This window comes from Rhinatrema bivittatum, chromosome 6 (assembly GCF_901001135.1).
Source record: "Rhinatrema bivittatum chromosome 6, aRhiBiv1.1, whole genome shotgun sequence".
Classification (NCBI taxonomy): domain Eukaryota; kingdom Metazoa; phylum Chordata; class Amphibia; order Gymnophiona; family Rhinatrematidae; genus Rhinatrema; species Rhinatrema bivittatum.
In genome coordinates, this window is record NC_042620.1 from 329,661,126 (window position 1) to 329,673,491 (window position 12,366).

The window sequence follows — 12,366 nt, forward strand, 5'->3', positions numbered from 1 at the left end:
GTCGCTCTCAGGCACCACTCTCCCGGTTCTGCTCCCAAGGCACAGATAAACTCAGACAGGGAAGAAGCCGGTGCGTTATTCATGAAGCTTCAGTGAGGTGAGAGCAGGGAATACAATTCAGGTCAAGAGGGGGAGCGGAAGAAATTCAGCGAGGGGGGAAATCCGCGTTTAGCATTTCACAGGGCCGGAGATGCTGCCCACGGAGAAGCCACCGACATGTCACAAAAGCAGCTGCCCGGTATAAAACACCAGGGTATCGGTGCACGGGATGGAAATGCACGGCGTTAATAAACATGGTGATACCGGAGGTTGGCAAGCAGCGCAGAGAGCTCTGGCCACCAGCATCTTTCAGCCGACAAATGACAGCATCTGGCTATGTGAATGCAATCTACTGTTTTATTTATGGGTGGACTCGGCACCAGATGGCATTTTTTAATGTAATTTTGGAAAGGTTATTTTCTTACAAAGCCCGCTGAATCATTTCCCATTGAATGCCATTCAGACAGTTGGCGAAGATCTGCAAGAAAAGGCTTGGAGATATTTCCTGTCGGCTTAAAGCACGTGCAGGTAGAGTAGTGGAAGTTGTTTCACATGTGTGCACTGTTCATTTGATCCAGATGCACTAAAATCTTTTTTGTTTCTTTCTATCTAAACACTATGGTGCTGATTTAGTAAACTTGTGCTAAGTCCCTGTGCAACTTTTTTTTTTTTTAGTGGGAGACTGGCACAATGTAAAAATGTGTGTTTACATGTGATTCACTAAAACTGCACCTAACTCAGCACGAGAGCATGAAAACAGTTGCACATCAGGCTTCAAGGATGCACAGAAACCTGTTGACTCGGATGTGCCAGCGAACAGGGCCGGCTTTAAGGGTATTCAACCTGTTTCCAGGGTCAGCTCTTCCATTAAGCAGCCTGTTGGCTCGCCAGTGTCACCTGCATGCATGCACACAAGCCCTCCAGCCTTGGCAGGAACACATAAAAGGCAGCTTGGCGGCACTTGCTCTTAGGGGTCAGTGCTGAGAGAATGGAGGAGGTGGGCGAAAATACATGGACTAAGGACTCCAGAGTGTGCTTTTGAAAAAAGTTAAGGAATGCTGTTTTATTGAAGCTTCTGTGTAATTCTTGATTATGTATGTTTTATGTGTGTATTTTATTATTATGTTTTATGGAATTTTATGACTGTGAGTGGATAATTGTTATCCGCCTGGAACCACTTTTAGTGGATGGACTTTTAGTGGATGGGGTAAAAGCAATGTGTAAAATAAATAGAAGGTCTGTGGAAGGTCTGTACTCTGGGACCCTTTGTCAGATAGTGTCTTCCTTGCGTTTTCCCTTTTTTTTCTTTTGCATGTGTGCTGCGTGGATCTGTGTTTGTCTCTCTCTGGTTACTAATGGACAGTGGAAGCGTGCCAACTGGCTTGGATGTAGGTGGGTGTAAGAGAGCGTGCAAGAAATGGAAATGGGGTGAGAATAGTCAGGGTGCAGAGTGGGGTGCAGGAGTCAAGAGGCACGGGGGGGGGTAAAGTCCCAGTGTGAGCACCGGGAGAATGAGCAGCAAGGAGAAAGACCAGAGTGCAGGGGGAGGATGAGTGCAGGGGAACCGGAGGGGTGAGGAGGCATGCAGAAGCCCCGGGGGGGAGGAGCGGTGGGGAGGAGTGACAGGAGGAGCGGGCATGCAGCACGACAGTGAGCCCTCCCAGCTGGGTCCAAAGCCCATGATACAGACCTGCCTGCTCCTCCTGCTCTACACACGAGGAAAAAGGACCGGCTGCTCTATATGGAAGTGATCCAACGCAGCCAAGAATACAATCTGGGAGGGGGGGAACCATTAGGCGGGCTAGGAGATGGCCGAGGGAGCCAGTTTGGCTTGGTGGCAAATAGCACGGGCAGTGCCATCAAACCAACAGGTCCTGCCAAGCACACAAATGCACAGAGCCACCAGCACTTTTAAGCACTCTCTTTTCATACCTTTTTCTACTGATTTTCACCAGGGCTTTGTTTACTTTGGTGTGTCGGGTTTTCAGTTTTTCTAAATGGTTTGATTGAGGGATGGTTCTCAAAAGGTTTTCCACGCTTAAAACTGGGGGTTTTGCACGTGTAAATGTGCTTTACGTGCGCAGGTAAATGGCTTTTGGAAACTGCTAGGACAGCGCGTGACCTTTACATGCACAACTCCTCTGAAAATGATCTCCCCCCCGTGTCTCCCTCTCCGACAGGACCTGAGCGTTCAGATTTTTAACCTGTGGTACGGGGGACCAGGAGAGGAGGCTGGAGCAGAGTGCAAAAGAGCTACTTTGCTCCCTGAAACAGCCCCCTTCCCTCCTGTTGTTTTGCCCCCTCCTCTCTCCTTCCAGGCAGCTGCAGGGAGAGCCTGGAATGGACGGCAGAACAAGGACAGCTTCATTTTTTTTTCGTCTGCAGAGATCTAGTTCTAATTTGTGGTCATTTAAGAGCCTGATTCTCAAAAGAAAAACCTGGGTTTTTACACCTGTAGATGCACTTTGCCCGTTGTCAGTGGACGTTTGAAAATCGCCACGATACAGGCCATTGCATTGTCAATAGGTTTCACCCTCGTTACATGGGTAAATGGACTTTGAAAACCGCTGCCAGGATAGTGCCTTACGTTTACCGGCGCAACACCTTTGAAAGTTCCCCGTTTGCCTCTGTTTGGCGAGGGCCCGTCTGCGCTCTGCATGTGTGACCGGGGTGAAGGATTCTCCTAACGCGTAGGTTCTGCGCGCGGGGGGGTCTGTGGCAGCCCGGCTTCTTCTGAAATGCAAGAGGAAGTGGGCTACGTAGGAGCCGAGTGCAGGATTTTGTGTTACTCCACAGACTGCCCGGTTAGAAGGGAAAGTGGTCCCTGATTTCAATCAAAATTGCACCTATTAACTCACCTTTGAGACTTTAAGGGGGCCATCGTCTAAGGGATTTCTGCAGGTAAAGTAGTGCTTTACCTGCAGAATTGCGCCTTTACAAAATGACGTGACACTCGCCCGCCCCTGTTTATGCTCATTTGCTTCTCACCTTGTAAGCAGATCGAGATGGATTCCATACGAATCATGAACGATACATCCCGGCTTGGAAGGACCGGCTGCCCAACTGAGCCAAAGCCTGCAAGAGCGGCTGAAGAGGATCGAGCAGCCTGCTTAGGCATCGAGGCGCAAGTCTTGCTGAATCAGAAAAGCCTTGAACTGCTTCCTGCACGTTCCCAGCGCAATCGGTGGAAGGCCAGCTGTCGGGTAATGAATCCCTGCCACCGGGAAGGCTCGCTCCCGAGCGTCCGACCCACAAAACGTGCACGAATCCACGGCGAAAGATCGCCATTTACTAACCTGGGCACCGCTCCTCCGCTGCTGCTAACCCGCGGAGAGAGCCTGAAGAGCAGGTGCAACGCGCTCCCCGGGGTGCCAGTGCCTGTAAGCGCGCACGCAGCCGAATTCTGAGCTAACAGCAAACTCTTAAGAACACTTGCCAGGGATCCCCCACATAAACAGACTTCCAGTAATCCAAGGCCATGAGAATTAAAGCTTTCAAGCCCTTCTGGAGCTCATCTGGACTCGGCGCAAAAATAAATAAATATAATGATTTGAGCCTTTGATTTAAAAAAAAAAAAAAGTTCCCTTTTTGCCCCAGATCCTACTTGAGCCTGAAGGGACCCAACCAGTCATACGCCCAAGAACCTGACTTGCAAGGGAGATCGGGATTGGGCAGTCAGCAAGCACTTTTGGTAAGCTAGATGGAGCATCAGTTATTGAGACTCAGCTGAGAAGAAGCTTCTCCGTCTATGGCAATGAAGCCATTGTTTGACTGCGGTCAGAAAAAAAAAATGGACATTTCTGCAAGTAATTTGGACCATGAAGAAGCTCTCACCCGCGCAGATTCTACAACCTCCACCCAGCCCAGCCAAAAGCTTGCACTGCTGGGCCCGGGCAGATGTGAACGAGAGCTGTGGGCAAGGCGAGAGCTTCTGTGGAGCTCCAGCGTTCACAGCACGCCAGGAAGAAAGTGCTGTGCCGCTCCATAACCTGTTAAACAAGCTCCGGAAGGCCAGACGCTGGATAACAACGTACCTTATACATTCAGTGCCATTCCCCAAAACTGATCAGGGATTGTAGGCTCCTCTAGATAAAGAGTCCGGCTGACTTAGACGCTGTGCCCACAATAACCTTTTGCCGAGGCTGGCAAGAAAGGAACAGGACAGATTAGATGGAGGGGGCCGAGCGATGGCGAGGAAAAGGCCTGCTTAAGCTTGCGAGGCAGCTGCCTCTCGGCCAGGGAGAAGCTGACAGTCAAGGGAGAGAGAGGCTCGCTGATATCATTATACAGCGCCTTGAGCAACGCTGTGGCACAGGAATTTAGCAGGCACGGGGAGGAGATTATCTGGGCAATCTCTTCTTTCCTCACTATCTCGAACTCCGTCCCAACTCCATTCAGTAATCTCTAGATGGGTAATCGACGATTTAACATCTGCCGAAAACCTAGAGCAGATGTTCTGCCCTTTTTTTTTTTTTTTGTAAAAAAATATTAGCAAGTTCCTCACAGCGAGCTGGGATTTACTTCTGAGTTGCCCTTATCCACTGCTACGGCTGCGGCACTTCGTGTTAAATATTCAACTGTATGAAATAATTCTCTGGGGTTATTCCCCGCATAGCTGAGTAATATGCTTTTTCTGCCTGTAAGAACTGAGTTGATTTCGATACGCTTCCGGCTCGGATGAAGAATGTGTCTTTCTGCTTGACAGAGGGGGCGTGCAGACTGTTTGCATGTGTGTGCGTTTACGCGCGTAGGGGAGATGCTTTCCAGGGGAGTGGAGACTGGGCAGGGTTGGTACTTATGCAAGTGCTTTTTTGATTTAAAAAAGCACGCACATAAATTCTCTTGGCAAAACTGCGCATACCAAGTCTAAGTGCATGCACATTGTTTTGCCAGGACAATTTTTACAGTGAACTCACACACACATACGTTTGCTTTGAAGATTGGTGCAACTTGGGTGCATAAGAGGCTGCACATTTATGTGTTATACAATGACTCCCAAGCTGTTTTCCCTGCTTCTCCCCAAAGGCTTATTTGGCTTGTCTGTCTTTCTTGACCAGATTGTAAGCTCACTGGAGAAGGAACTGACTCTTAAGGGTATCTGTACAGCACTGCATACAACTTGTAGCACTAGAACTGGTGTTCTAGGTCCTGGTGCACTACCTGCAGTGTTGCTGTTTATGTTCTGGGAGTTAGTGCTGTTTTGGAACAGCAGGTTTGCTATACACATAGGGGGTGACTTTCAAAGCTTTAACGCACGTAAATGTTTAACATACTATATCGTAGCCATTTTTAAAAGCTATTTACTTAAGTGCACGTACCTGAATAAATCCTACGCACAATTCAAAGGCACAAACTGCAGCAATTTTCCACTTACTCAATTAAGGTGTCACAAGGTCATATGGGTATATGACCGTGTGACCCTTGGATGGTGGTAAGTCCATAATGAAATCTGTGGAGAGATGCGTCCACGGTTCTCCAGGAGCTGGAAATGGTTGGAGAAAACCCCATGGTCGACCGAGCAGGGGTTTCTGTTGATGGGTTTTAAAAAATGGCCCATTTTGTTCCATTACCAGGCCTACCATGTGCTCCAGAGTTGGCACGCTGTTCTTCCTCCATATATTTCGGCTGCACGGCTTACCCAAGGACATTGTTTCGGACAGAGGTCCACAGTTTGTCGCACGTTACTGGCTCTCTATAGCAAGTTTGGCATTGTTTAACCATAGCTTACCACCCGCAGGTCAACGGGCAAGCTGAGCGAATGAATCGCATTGATGCTTTCTGACCACAAATGCTCATGTTTATAAAAAGGCAGTCCACAGCTAGCACCAGCAAGCCCTGGGGAAAACGGGTAAAGAGTCCAAGGATACAGATGGGGGGAGCTATCCGCTATCCTAAAAATAGCACAGAGATTGATAAGGTTGACCTATACTTCCATGACTGTCTGTGGCTTCTGTCTACCCAGGGGTGTTTCTTTTGTCCTGAGCTGCTGCTTGGGACGAGGTCAGGCCTGTAGGTCCTGGACTGCTCAGCCACGTCATTCTGTTTTGCGTTGGGAGTGTCTGTTCTATGCGGCTTTCTCCTAGAGAGCAGCGGATCTGGCTGCTCTGGACCGTGCTGCGATCCTCCTGTTGCTTTCTCTCTGTTTCCCTGCGTAAGCTGCCGTGTCGTGGTTTTTCCGCTGAAAGCGTGAGGCCTTGCTTAGGTCTCCCAGTAAAACCTGTTTTGTTGGATTGAGACTTCTGGTGCGGGTGTGCGGGGGGGGGTGACTCGGGGGCTTTCCGGCCTTCAGATGCCCACAGGTCCTCCTTCCCAGGGATGTGTCTAGCTGATTGGTCATCCCCTCTGACCCACTGCCACGCCTGCTCCTCCTCCTGTCTCTGCTCTCTGGGCCAGCCTTGTGCTGTCTGCCTGACCCCCCTGCACCCTGAATACTTTACTTCCCTGCTGTGGAAAGCCAGGTGGGTGCAGGCTCCTTCCTTCTGTAGAGGTGGCTATGGTTGCTTCCTGCAGCCAGCCAGGTGTGAAGTTTTGTAAGCAAAGCTGCCCATGCATGTAGTGGCACAGGCTTGCATCCTTCAGTGAATGGTGCCCTAAGTTGCTCATTTGCATAAAAGATTTCTCCTTGACATGTTTGGGAGGGTCAAGTTCTGTTTACAGGGAACAAGAACCTTAGTGAATGGCAAAGGAGTTACACACTGGCATAAGTGCCCTCCATCTTTAGTGAATCAGCAACTTAAGAGACGGGCTCAGACTTGGTTTCCAGGCCACAGAGAGGATTTGCATACCCGGAAAGGCTGCATTGGGCATTCTGACTGCCTAATTTTGGCCCTTTTTTGCTCCAGGGTCACCAGATGGCTCTGCATCATGGAGCGCAGGCCGAGTCAGCTCTGGCTTTGCCCGGCTGCACGAAGGAGTTAAGTTGCAGTCTGTTTGCTTTGCCACTTGTTCCTTGCAAAAACCTTTCACACTAGGATTTACGAGGTTTTCCGTCTCAAGGACATTGTGCTGGAGGAATATTTAAAGCTGTGAAGGGTGCCATGGGATGGTGCATAAGTACTAATAACATTTCCAAACAAGCAGTTCTTTATTCCTTTGTCTAAGCTGAGAACTTCAGTTGCACACAGCAGGATTAACAACACATACTTTGAGGCCAGGGCTAAATTGCAATCCAGAGTTAATCCCTCCAAGTTCAGTTTACCATATAAAGTAAACAAAATATTTAGGTGAAAAGCCAGACCCTCCCATCCAGCCTCTAACCACAGGGAAACATGATTAGTGCGTGACCCCAGAACTCGGCTTCCCTTTTATTCTCCTTGTGCTGGTCCAGTATCATCTTGGGACTTTCATCTCAGTGGAAAGCAAACCCTTACAGTGGCTATGGTGCCAGACGTCTTCACGTGCAGCTGCCGGAGATCGTCCCTTACTTTTTGCCCCCTCCTGTCTGGTCCTGTCATGACAGCAGAGTTGCCAGCTGACTCTAATTTTTTTCAGGACCAGTTGATCCTGCTTGAAACTCCCATTGCATGCGGGGACTTGCAGCTCTGATGTCCCTATTGAGTTCCCCCAGGAAAGAAAAGCAAATATTTAAAAGTCCATGCAGGCGATGGGCCAAAACCAGGCCTGGATCAACCTGCCCTGATGATAAATGGAGCCAGCCGGCAACATTGCATGCCTCAACATGCATCCTCTGGCTGAGAGATTTGGACTGTGGCTCACTCGTGAACGTGACACACGAGTGCCCGCCCCGAGCAGGCCAACAGGTGCCACGCTGCCTGAAGCCCCTCTGGTGTCTGTGTATGCACCTTCACCCCAGCCTAAGGAAGATTAATCAGGAATCAAACCCAGGTCCCTGGCACAGAGGTGCACAGCACGGGCCCACCGAGCCATCAATCTCTCTCCCTTGTTTTCAAACACTCATGAAGTCAATCGGTAGCTAATAAACATCAACAGAAAAGGTGGCACGCTCAGAGCCAGCACATTTCTAATTCCTCCATACTCCAAGCCTATCATTCCCAGCGGAGATCTTAGTGAGCCAAAAATTCAATCTGTGCCCCTTCACTTTCTCCTCTTGTATTCTCTTTCACTGCTTTTTTTTCCCGTTATCTCCGCATCCTCTTCTGCTTCCTCCCACTCGCTATAGTATGACTGAGAAAACTGAGACCCTTCTGTGCTGATTTTTATTAAAGCCCCAAACAGGTGTCACACTGACATACGAAAAGCATGAATACAGCCCAGACAGCTGAGGAGGGGATCATCATCAGAGCCCCATGCAGGCTTCACATGGATACACATAATGCATCTGACGAAGTGGGCTCTGGTCCTTGAAAGCTCATGACTCAATAAATTGGTTATGCTATAGAGGGGGCACCCACCTCTGTCACTTTTGCTACACTAGACTAACATGGCTATCCAGCTGAAGATCAAGCATGAATACAGCACAGACAGCTGAAGAGAGGATCTTAAGAACATAAGAAAATGCCATACTGGGTCAGGCCAAGGGTCCATCAAGCCCAGCATCCTGTTTCCAACAGTGGCCAATCCAGGCCATAAGAACCTGACAAGTACCCAAAAACTAAGTCTATTCCATGTAACCATTGCTAATGGCAGTGGCTATTCTCTAAGTGAACTTAATAGCAGGTAATGGACTTCTTCTCCAAGAACTTATCCAACCCTTTTTTAAACACAGCTACACTAACTGCACTAACCACATCCTCTGGCAACAAATTCCAGAGTTTAATTGTGCGTTGAGTAAAAAAGAACTTTCTCCGATTAGTTTTAAATGTGCCCCATGCTAACTTCATGGAGTGCCCCCTAGTCTTTCTACTATCCGAAAGAGTAAATAACTGATTCACAACTACCCGTTCTAGACCTCTCATGATTTTAAACACCTCTATCATATCCCCCCTCAGTCGTCTCTTCTCCAAGCTGAAAAGTCCTAACCTCTTTAGTCTTTCCTCATAGGGAAATTGTTCCATTCCCCTTATCTTTTTGGTAGCCCTTCTCTGTACCTTCTCCATCGCAATTATATCTTTTTTGAGATGCGGCGACCGGAATTGTACACAGTATTCAAGGTGCGGTCTCACCATGGAGCGATACAGAGGCATTATGACATTTTACATTTTATTCACCATTCCCTTCCTAATAATTCCCAACATTCTGTTTGCTTTTTTGACTGCCGCAGTACACTGAACTGACGATTTCAATGTGTTATCCACTATGACACCTAGATCTCTTTCTTGGGTTGTAGCACCTAATATGGAACCCAACATTGTGTAATTATAGCATGGGTTATTTTTCCCTATATGCATCACCTTGCACTTATCCACATTAAATTTCATCTGCCATTTGGATGCCCAATTTTCCAGTCTCACAAGGTCTTCCTGCAATTTATCACAATCTGCTTGTGATTTAACTACTCTGAACAATTTTGTATCATCTGCAAATTTGATTATCTCACTCGTCGTATTTCTTTCCAGATCATTTATAAATATATTGAAAAGTAAGGGTCCCAATACAGATCCCTGAGGCACTCCACTGTCCACTCCCTTCCACTGAGAAAATTGCCCATTTAATCCTACTCTCTGTTTCCTGACTTTTAGCCAGTTTGCAATCCACGAAAGGACATCGCCACCTATCCCATGACTTTTTACTTTTCCTAGAAGCCTCTCATGAGGAACTTTGTCAAACGCCTTCTGAAAATCCAAGTATACTATATCTACCGGTTCACCTTTATCCACATGTTTATTAACTCCTTCAAAAAAGTGAAGCAGATTTGTGAGGCAAGACTTGCCCTGGGTAAAGCCATGCTGATTTTGTTCCATTAAACCATGTCTTTCTATATGTTCTGTGATTTTGATGTTTAGAACACTTTCCACTATTTTTCCTGGCACTGAAGTCAGGCTAACTGGTCTGTAGTTTCCCGGATCGCCCCTGGAGCCCTTTTTAAATATTGGGGTTACATTTGCTATCCTCCAGTCTTCAGATACAATGAATGATTTTAATGATAAGTTACAAATTTTTACTAATAGGTCTGAAATTTAATTTTTTAGTTTCTTCAGAACTCTGGGGTGTATACCATCCGGTCCAGGCGATTTACTACTCTTCAGTTTGTCAATCAGGCCTACCACATCATCTAGGTTCACCGTGATTTGATTCAGTCCATCTGAATCATTACCCATGAAAACCTTCTCCATTACGGGTACCTCCCCAACATCCTCTTCAGTAAACACCAAAGCAAAGAAATCATTTAATCTTTCTGCGATGGCCTTATCTTCTCTAAGTACCCCTTTAACCCCTTGATCATCTAACGGTCCAACTGACTCCCTCACAGGCTTTTTGCTTCGGATATATTTAAAAAAGTTTTTACTGTGAGTTTTTGCCTCTACAGCCAATTTCTTTTCAAATTCTCTCTTAGCCTGTCTTATCAATGTCTTACATTTAACTTGCCAACGTTTATGCTTTATCCTATTTTCTTCTGTTGGATCCTTCTTCCAATTTTTGAATGAAGATCTTTTGGCTAAAATAGCTTCTTTCACCTCATTTCATTTTCATTTAAAAAATTTATTAATCGCTTAACACAAAAGGCCTAATCGGTAATCGTTTTGCCTTCTTTCCACCTTTCTTAATGTGTGGAATACATCTGGACTGTGCTTCTAGAATGGTATTTTTTAACAATGACCACACTTCTTGGACTTTTTTACTTTTGTAGCTGCTCCTTTCAGTTTTTTTCTAACAATTTTTCTCATTTTATCAAAGTTTCCCTTTTGAAAGTTTAGCACGAGAGCCTTGGATTTGCACACTGTTCCTCTTCCAGTCATTAAATCAAATTTGATCATATTATGATCACTATTGCCAAGCGGCCCCCACCACCGTTACCTCTCACCAAGTCCTGTGCTCCACTGAGAATTAGATCTAAAATTGCTCCCTCTCTCGTCGGTTCCTGAACCAATTGCTCCATAAAGCTATCATTTATTCAATCCAGGAACGTTCTCTCTCTAGCATGACCCGATGATACATTTACCCAGTCAATATTGGGGTAATTGAAGTCTCCCTTTATTACTGCACTACCAATTTGGTTAGCTTCCCTAATTTCTCTTACCATTTCACTGTCCGTCTCACCATCTTGACCAGGTGGACGGTAGTATACCCCTATCACTGTAGTCTTCTCCAACACACAAGGGATTTCTACCCATAAAGATTCAATTTTGTATTTAGTCTCGTGCAGGATGTTTATCCTGTTGGACTCTATGCCATCCCGGACATAAAGCGAAGAAAGAACATGAGAAGGAGATCCCATCCGGATCTCTGCAGAACAAGGAACCAGGACAGGCTGGGGGTCTGAGAGAAGGAAGATGGCTAAAGATACGATTTTTGCAAAGCAAAGGGGGCTCCTCCAGTAGGATTCCCACAGCACAGCCGCTGGGAGAGTTATACACAGTTAAATTCACCATGGGCTCGTCCCAGAGGTCTGTAATAAGGACAGCTACCTACTAGAAAGAAAAGCCTGTGATTACAGTCAGATGCACACCCATCATTCTGGACAATGGATTTTATTTAACTTTAGTACTCAGTAAACCTTATTTTAACACCCAGACCCGGTCCTGTCTGAGTTCTTACAGCCTCTCACCTCACAGGAAGCACCTAAAGTACAGCACACACTGGCGACCTTTCATCGTCTGGGCCATAAGCGAGAGCTTCCCCCCATAAAAAGAGTCCCTGCCCCCCAGGGACTGAGAGTCAGTGTGGGATGAAATGGGTAGCCGGTGCAGCCACAGAGGATATCATTTTTTCACTTTGGAACTCTACATCTCAAGCCTACCTGACTTACATAGCGAAACCATTTAATCACAATTGGTTATTCTTCTGTCCTTCTCTTTCTTATATTCCCAAGTTTGATCTCCTTGTTATATGTAACTTTTTTACCTCCTCTGATTATTTTACTGTTAAACGGTTGATAAGAATGTTTACCCCTTGTTCCATGTAAACCGATTTGATATGACACCCGTCATGAAGGTCGGTATGTAAAAGAATTAAATAAATAAAATAAATAAATATAAACTAGATTGTGTGCCCTTGGGACTTAACACACCCCAAGCAAGTGTTAGACACATATAAGGTCAGCCAGTGATCATGAAAGAGATGAGATTCATCTCCTGGGGGTCTTGGGCTCTCTGGCTCTTCCCTGCCATGCTGTTAGCCTGGAATCTAATAGTGCTGGCTGCCTGGTTGCTTGACAAGTGAAGGCAGCCCCTCTCGTGCTCATCAACAGATCGCCCACTCATCTCCATGGCTCCGCGGCGAGACAATCCACCCGCTTCTCAGCTGGGA

The 12,366-nt window shown here is 46.7% G+C and overlaps 1 protein-coding gene across 3 annotated transcripts in view; it reads right to left on the minus strand.

Moving 5' to 3' along the window:
* SLC16A2 (solute carrier family 16 member 2) overlaps positions 1-12,366 on the minus strand; it is a 177,525-nt gene that overhangs the window by 35,987 nt on the left and 129,172 nt on the right. The gene's annotated exons all lie outside the window — the stretch shown is intronic.